Genomic DNA, 9,010 nt, shown 5'->3' on the forward strand with positions numbered 1-9,010 from the left:
TGTTCCAGTGCTCTGTCACTCTTACAGTAAAAAAATTTTTTCGGATATTCACCTTGAACCTCCTATGCTCCAATTTACACCCATTACCCCTTGTCCTATCACTGGACAAGGTGAATATCCGAAACAATTTTTTTACTGTGAGAGTGACAGAGCACTGGAACAGGCTGCCCAGAGAGGTTGTGGAGTCTCCTTCACTGGAGACATTCAAAACCCACCTGGATGCGTTCCTGTGTGATGTACTCTAGGTGACCCTGCTCTGGCAGGGGGGTTGGACTAGATGATCTTTCAAGGTCCCTTCCAACCCTAAGATTCTGTGATTCAATGCCAGGCATGATGTGGTACAGTTAGAAAAGACATAGATAGGAATAAAACAATAGTCACAGATATTATTTTAACTGTGGTATAGACTGAGGCCATTTAGCCTGGCAAAGAGATATCCCAGGGGGAACATAATTGTCTGTAATTGTGGGTGGCACAGGGAGTAATTATGCACAATACAAGAGAGAAGGAGCATTAGATGAAATTATTATATGACAGGAAAAATAAATAACCCTATATTTATCTCATATTCTTCTCTGTACAACTGCTCCAATCATCTCTGAAGAAAGATACTAGACCAAGCTGGTATTCGGTTGCATCCAGTAGTGCTATTCATATGACCATTCCATGTAAGGGTTTTCAATAAATAACTATTGCAAAAAAACCTCTTATCTTGAATCATCCAACTGGTAATTCAAGGTTAAGTGCAAAGCACCACAGGATATCTTCAGATGATGCCCTTTTGCACTCCTGCTATACTGTTCTACAGGGAAAGTACAGTCTATTAAGTTTGTTATCATGAGGCAGATACCTAACAGTTTATGAAGTACTTGAAATCATATAATGGCATTTTGAAGAGCAACTGTGAAAGTTAGTTTTACAACCAAAGTGAGTACCACCACAGGATTTTCGGGCACATGCACGATCTCCTGTACATCAAGGCTTCTAAATTCACTTGTGCATTAATTTTAAGCACTAAGTTTTGAGAATATATATATATAGGACAATTAAATATATATATATATATATATATAGTTGAGAACTGAAACCTAAAGTACTTAATTTTTTATTAATTTTACTTTCTGGTTTTTTGTTTGTTTAAATTTTACATTTTCGTAAGCCTTGTTTATGTGAAAAATGAATGAACACTAGAAGTGTTTATGTGCGTATTTCATACCACTTTCACTGTAATGCTCAGTTTATTCTTAGATGAATTCTACCATTAGATTTTAATTAAGCACATATAGTGCTTGATCTACAGTTTAAATGTGTTCTTGAATGTCTAGGGTGAAGAGAAAGAACATACAAAGTTGGAAGAATAAATTTTGTCTGGGTTTTCCACAGCTATAGTATAAAAAGAGCTTTCACATACAAAATTGGCTGAGTAAGCCCTGAATCAGAAATTTTCAAACTTGAAGCTAGCTCAGATGGTATATATGCTGGTACTCACTTTTTAGAAGTTAGAGGTGCAAAAATAAAGTTTATTGGAGGACTTGGAAATCTCACCACTAATGTATATTTAGGTGATTAGATAGCAAAATCCTTCTGGGAAGCAATGAAGAAAGAGCAAGTGAGCAGGCTATGAGAGGCAGAAACCTTCACCAGGAATGTCAAACTCCTCACAGCAAAGAGCTCAGAACACTGATGACTCTCTAAAATATGCCCACATACACCCATACACAGTCATGTACATGCATGAGCATGCAGGTACATGCACACATGCACACATTCATGCTTCTTGTTCAGGAATGCTTGATTGTCAATTTTAGGCCCCAGAACATCTTTGGAGGACTGAGTGCAGTATCAGAGAAAATAATATTAGGAAGTATAAAAGTGTTAACTGAGGATAAGGCTTTTTTTGTAATAATTACATAATTTAGACTAGAAGCGTTACTGTTCTTGGAGTTGGACTGAAAAGAAGAGGTTAGTTCTTTTTAATTAGAGCGTTAAACTGTAAATTGAACTAACAGTAAATTCTTAGATCTGCATATAAATCTTGTGTCTCCTTTTTGCAGAGCAAAATTTTGCATGTAACAATATTTGTCTCTTGGGTGCAAGACTAAAAAGTTTTAACTTTTTTAACTTGCCTTTCTCTTGACATAGTGAATCTTGATTCTGCTCAGCAATAATTTGAAAGCTGGAGAACAGCTTCTCCTCTCTATTTGTCCACAGAATAGCCTGTGTTTCTTGATGGCTGAGGCATTCTGCTATGAAGAAAGATATGCCTCTGAGAGAGAAAGTTTTTGGTGTCCCAACCTGAAGAAAGAATCAGCAGAGGTTAGATTGACAGAAGTAAAGTTGGCATCACAACCTCTGACTGTGAATGAAACCATCTATAACTGCTGTGGTTGGTGCTCAGAGCAGTGTTGATCCTCCATGTCATGCATAAATCATAGAATCATGGAATCATCAAGGCTGAAAAAGACCTTCAAGTCCAACTGTCTGCTCTACAACCCCTAACCACTCAACCATTTCCTGAAACATGTTGTCTACTCATTTTGTGGACCTTCTAATTCCCTCCCTGCATAGCCTCACAGCATTTTTGCAGACATTGTGAGTGGCCTGCCCCTTCCTCCAAAGGCCATAGATTCTCTTTTTCTCCCTGAGCACCAGACAAAGCTCTCTGTTCAGCCAGGCTGGCCTTCTATGACAGTGGCTCACCTTACAGCACATGGGGATGGCCTGCCCTGTGCCTTCATGACTTCCTCCTTAAAGAACATCCAGCCGTCCTGTACTCCTATACCCTTCATAACAGATTCCCAAGGGATTCTGGCAATCAGGCTACTGAACAAGTTAACGTTTGCCCTTTGGAAGTCTAGGGTGACAGTTTTGCTGCCTGCCCTCCTGGCATCTCTTAGAATAGAGAACTCTAAAAATTCGTGGTCACTGTGCCCAAGACGGCCTCCAACTGTCACATCTCCTACCAAGCCCTTTCCTGTTCACAAAAAGCAGGTCTAGAAGGACACCTTACCTGGTTAGTTCACTCACCAGCTGTGTCAGGAAGTTATCTTCGACGCATTCCTTGAACGTCCAGGACTCTTCTCTCTCTGCTGTGTTGTAATTTCAGCAGCATACTAACCCTTCTGTGGACTTGGATGGTGTTCGTGCCTTATGCATTATCAGGCATTTAGGGTCTTGAACTTAGTCTTCCACAGCAGAGAAACCTCATCTGAGTACAAGTTTTGCTGGCACCTCAGCACTTGCACTACTCTTTACCACAGAACTTTAGTTCTTTGATGCTTTGACATAAAGAAAGATGTCAACCATATAAAATTTTACAGTCTGCCATGCTGTAAAACATTCTATACGTTGACTGCAGTAGAAGTAAAGTAAAATTAATGACATCTACTAAAACTCTTTCAGTGTAATTTTTCATCATCTTTTTCTCGGACTCTAAGTACGGTACATCATGTTGTAGAAAACTTTCAGCTTGCTTATTTGCTTCTTGTGGTATCAAATATAGGAGACTCACATAAATAATTCCTTCAAGATAATCAGAGTCAACAGAGCATTTTTAAGTGATTAAAGTGAATTAAATTTCATTGTATGCTGCAATCCTAAACAAATTTCATACTCACCTGAGTTTGTTTCACAGCAAATCAATAATACTAAAGACTTTATTTGAAGAGAAAATGCCTAGTTTCTTATTCCAGTTAAGTATGCGTATGGAACTATCACTTTCAGTTAATGAGAAATTCTCCATAAACGTTGTTGGGTGGAAATGTTTTCTTTCCTGTAAGTGACTCTGTCATCTTGCATTTGCCATCAGCTAACAGCCTTGAATATCAAGAGGCCCTGCCCCAACATCTCAGAAAATCTTTCATGGTTTTTGTTGGTTTTGGGGCAAGCCTTCAGTGATTCAATACAAATTAAACTATTGCCAGTCTATTTTCAGGTTTCATGGCACAGCTATCAGTATGATTTAAAAGTTTAAAAAACCCATGGTAGATGTTATTAAATATTTATGTGATACCACTTCTGAATCAAGTAAAAACCATGAAATGTACTGGTGTAGCACTGCCAGTGCCCACATTCTCCTGGAGAATCAACATGTTTATACTTTGGATCTTTTTAATCTCAGGGTGCGATTAGTTCCTGCCCCTCAAAAAGTCTTCAGAAAACATCAGTGTTCCAAAAGATTTTCTTAAGGAATAAAAGAGGCATAATAATCTCCAAACAGATGTGATTGGTAAAATAATTGATGAGGAAATACTAGAAGATTCTAAAATTTCCTACTCAGCTGTTAGTGAATGATTCGAGTTTATGAGCCATCATTTATTTGTGCCTTCAAGGAGAATGCTCCCAAATGGTAATAAGTATTGAACTGGCCCTGTCTCCTGGATGAACTTTGGCCTTGTGTTGTATCTTGTCTTCATCCTGGTCTCCAGCCCTGTCTGCTTTTGCTCCAGGCTGGATTCTATGGAAAGACCCTGGACCTGATCCATCACTTGCTTGTCTCTGCTTGTTGATGGATCCTATTAGCAGGACCTGGCCCTGCCTGCTGTGTTCAGCCCATATGGAACTGGGTCCTGTTGGTGAGGACACAGCCCCAGGTGGAGCCACCATTGGTTCCTGGCTGCTTCCTCATGCACATTTTTGAAGTTACATCTTCCTGGAAGGGTTAAAGCTCTAGTAAGAATGCTGAGTATTTTTATTGTTATGCACAGGCAAGCACAGGATTTTTGTGAAGATTTAAGCACAAAACACTCTCAGTGGCACTTCAAGTAAAAAATAAATGTATATATCTAAAGTAGAGAAATGGAGCAGCTATGTGTAATGATAACTGATTAACACCAGTATATGTATATATAAAATCAAAGGTAACATAATGGGTGAATTTGAGTTTTTGCATAGAAATCAGAACCTGGTTTCTGTAGTCCTTGGAAAAAAAAAAAAAAGGGGGGAAGGGGGGGTGAAAGCAATTAAGGCCCTCTACCATGTGTGTTTTTTTATGTATTCTGGAAGCAGTGAGAATTTTGAAAATATCTTTTCTGAGCTTTTCAGGAAGAAAAATTGAATGCAAGAAATCCACTTTTTTGTTTTCAATCATTTCACATTAACTGATTCAGATTAGTTATTATAAGCCTAATCTTGGGTTTGCAAATACACAACAAAATGAATTTATCTTCTCCAGAATTCATTTTAATCTGCATGTGTTAGTTTTTTAATGGGTAGGCGTAAATATATTTCTACTGTGTTCTAAACAAACACAATTCAGTTTCTGCCACTCCCTTTCCTTCCCTTAGTAATATCCTTGTGCAACAGGATGTGCTTCAGAAAATCTAAGGACAGTGAAGCATGGAGCACATGAAACATTCACAGGTTATCACAGCATTCTTTAAAAAAAAAAAAAAAAAGAAAAAAAAATAAATAAATAGACTGAATGTTCAGTGTGGCTGCAAAGGAGACACTCCTGCCGTTTATTGCATTCTGAGCCAAGGAACACAGCCTTTATAGCACTATTACCAATGAATTTTAAATCACTGCAAAGTTCAAACTTCACTGAAGCATCACATTGTATGTTGAAATTAGATGACCATTTTGTCTGACAAATGCCATCTACATTTCAGAAAACATCCATGTTCTAATAAAAAATGAATTAAAAGACATGGAAACTTCAAGCATCATTTGTCATCTGAAACTCCTGTTCATTAATATGCCTCATATCTGTATCTCTGAGAAAAGCTAAGTCAATTCCCAAATTGCCATAACATTCAAAACGAAACAGTAATGCATTTTAAAATGAGTGTATTGAAAATTGAATGCCAACTGAAAATAAATGATGGTACCTTTTAAAATTAAATTACAGCAGACTTTTTTGCTTTGTCCTTTCCCCTGTTGTCATCTTCAGTTAGTCTAGCTGTCCAATTCTTACCATATTTGCCCTATGACAAGAAAAGCTTAGAATAGAACAGACGAAAACACCATATAATTTTTCATAATGAAATACTTCATAACAACTTTAACTTGTTATTAAAAGAATCCATTACAAAGAAAGTAGTTTCTTAATTTTTCTGTTTTTTGTTCTTTCACTAAATCCACCCCAATGAAATTTCACATATGAAGCTCTTTTTCTTATTTGATCTTGTCCATCAATATCCTTATTTGATATGACAGCACAGGCTAGTTACAGGATTTGTACAGATAAATATATGGGTTCTTTTGTAAGCTTGGCATATATTTAGAAACAAACAAACCACAATAAAAGGCTTGCTGAAAGCACAGTGCAATATAGTTGTCTACCATGAGATTTTGGGTGTGGGCAAGGAAAAAGTAACTATGAAAAAAAAAAAATCCAAATCAGATACTTATTAAATACTAATAGTGAAAAATCAAATATTTTTTCATACGCATACCTGATTACAGACAGAAATCATGCTGTTAAACTCCATGTCTTAATGTCTAAAGTATTGATTACGACCTGAAAATGAGTGGTTTAGTTGAAGTCTTCTTTACATGTATGACTTAGAAAATCAAGATACTATTGAAAATAAATAGAATGTTATTTCTTATGTTTAGAACTTATGCCTCCACATTGCAAATGTACTTTCCCCCCCAGGTATTCTCAAAAAATACATATTTGGAGTGACTTTCTGGTAACTGTGCCTCACTGGTATTTATTAATAACCAGTTACTGAGATTTTCATGCCTGAACAAATATGGTGATGCTGCTTTCTTCGCTTTGACCACAAGTCACAAAAAATATAGGGCTCATCAAGCAAATTGTCTCCAGGTGAAGGCCTGTTTTCTCTGTGAGATTTTTACCAGAAAAACAACCGAAAAGCTGAGGCCAGCTAGTAAAATTTACTTAAAGCATATGTACATTAGAAAATGTTTTTCTATTATTTTTTTCTTCCACCTTTCTGTGAGTAGCTACTGTGCTTGAACAGGAATCAGCACTGTATCTTGTTGGTTTAGATGTAAAAATGTTGTTCTGAACAAAGATTACCAATTATGGAGAATTATGTGGATGATTGTTGACGTGTACAAACATCTGGTAAGAAATATGTTGAGGCCAAAACATTTTCCTTGTCAATTCAAATAAACGATTTGAACCCAGGTCTCCAGAAGTAAAAGGCTTTAAGTGCTCTAATCCACTGGGTATCTGAGGGACTGAAACAAATTATGGTTGTTACACATTTTTAACCATAAGAAATAGTGGGCAGGCTTTTTTTTTTTTTTTTTTTTGCTTTTTTCTTTTTTCTTTTTTTTTCCTGTTTGTATAGCGACCATTAGGAAATAAATATGCACATGCCATTTGGTAGACAAAAGATTAATGGGACACAAGTCTCCAGGTCAGCATTTACAGGCCTGTAAAAGGTAATTGTCCAATTACAAACTTGCTGAAATGTCTTTGTTTTTATGGGGTATGCCCTGGGGAAAAGTCACAGGATTGCCACAATAGATTAGCTTAGAATTTGGCTTCTATATTGTATTTTGACAGGAAACAGGCACTGGAAATTCTGCTGCTCTCCCAGTGCATTGCCATACATCCAGTAATTTTGAGACAGGTATGCAGGCTCTGCTTCCCCAGGAATTTTAGCTCCTGGTGATCAGAGTAAGAATAGGGCTTCAGATGTTACAGATTAATTTTAGTCTGGGTTCTAAACCTTGACCAATTTTCTGATGGCAGAAATTGGACTGTGGATCTTACCCCTCCCTAATAAATTTCTTACAGGAAGTTAAGAGAAAGCTAATTATTTTCATTTTAAGTACCTTAAAAAAATCTAACAAGCAAACAAACAAAACCACCCCAAAAAAGGGCAAGGGAATATTTTGTTATTTTTTAGATTTTTTTGCTTTTTGAGGTTTTTTTTGGATGCAGTAAGTACTGCTTAGGAGATGCATCAATAAACTACAACAAAAGCATAAATATCTAATAAGAAATTTGATATAAAACAATGTTTATATCTCTCTTAAGTTTGTATATTTCCAGGATAAAATTTTGAATTCACAGTCTTTCAAATGAATATTTAAATGATGGAAATACACATAAATATTATCCAAATTATTAAAATTAATACATCACCCTCAATAATTTTTTACACTTTAATTGCTGCAGCAGGGCTTGCCTACTGCCTAGAACAGTCTGACTCTGAGGTAAAACTTCCCATTCTAACTTAGAAGAAAGGTCATACTTACAAAATCTAAAAAGCAAGATGTATAAGGTCACTAAAATTTTATCTAGCTTAAAATAAAAACACTTATTTTCTCCTCAAAATCCCTTCATTGTTTTATAGATAATTACTGCTGATATAAAGGACTCATCTCTACATTTGTAAACTAAACCCAGTAAGGACTCAGGAAAAGAGCTCAAATGAATGTTAATTCTTTGCTAAATCTTGCTGCATAAGACTTCAGCTCTCAAAAATGCATATACACATTTTATCTCTTCCATAAGAATTCTATTTTGCAGTTTTTAATTTAAAAAAGCCATATCTGCTAATAAATAAGAAAACTTTCCCTTTTACTTCTAGACACAATAGCAATTCTAAATTTTTATCACACAGGTAGACAAACAGTGTCATGAGGCTTTTGCCAGCTCACAGTATTTCAGCTTTTAAGCACATTTAACTACTGAAGCATTTCAGGGGATTCTATAGGTAATTTGGTCTTGGACTTCAACTAGTCTTACATCCAAACTTCTCCAATATTATGCTGTTTGTTCACAGCACTGTCATTCAAATTACAGACATGAGAGTTTTGTCTCATGTAGCTCCAGCTGCTCAAATATCAGGAGCAAAGCTTAACCTGGTCATGGGGTTCCATCTGTCATCACAGAGAAAAGTAGGCACTCTGCTAATGTGTCTTTTGATCTCAGGCCCCTCCCTGCAGAAAGGATTTCCCCACTGAAGAGTCCTCTGTCTCTCCATGAACTTGTAAGAAAACCTAGATTTCAGGTGTAGATCAAATAAACATTTCTTAAACTATTCTCATTCAAGAATTTAAAAGAAAGGGTTAAAAATGCCAT

The sequence above is a fragment of the Chaetura pelagica genome, unplaced genomic scaffold (genome assembly GCF_000747805.2).
Source record: "Chaetura pelagica isolate M959 unplaced genomic scaffold, ChaPel_1.0 scaffold12, whole genome shotgun sequence".
Taxonomy (NCBI): domain Eukaryota; kingdom Metazoa; phylum Chordata; class Aves; order Apodiformes; family Apodidae; genus Chaetura; species Chaetura pelagica.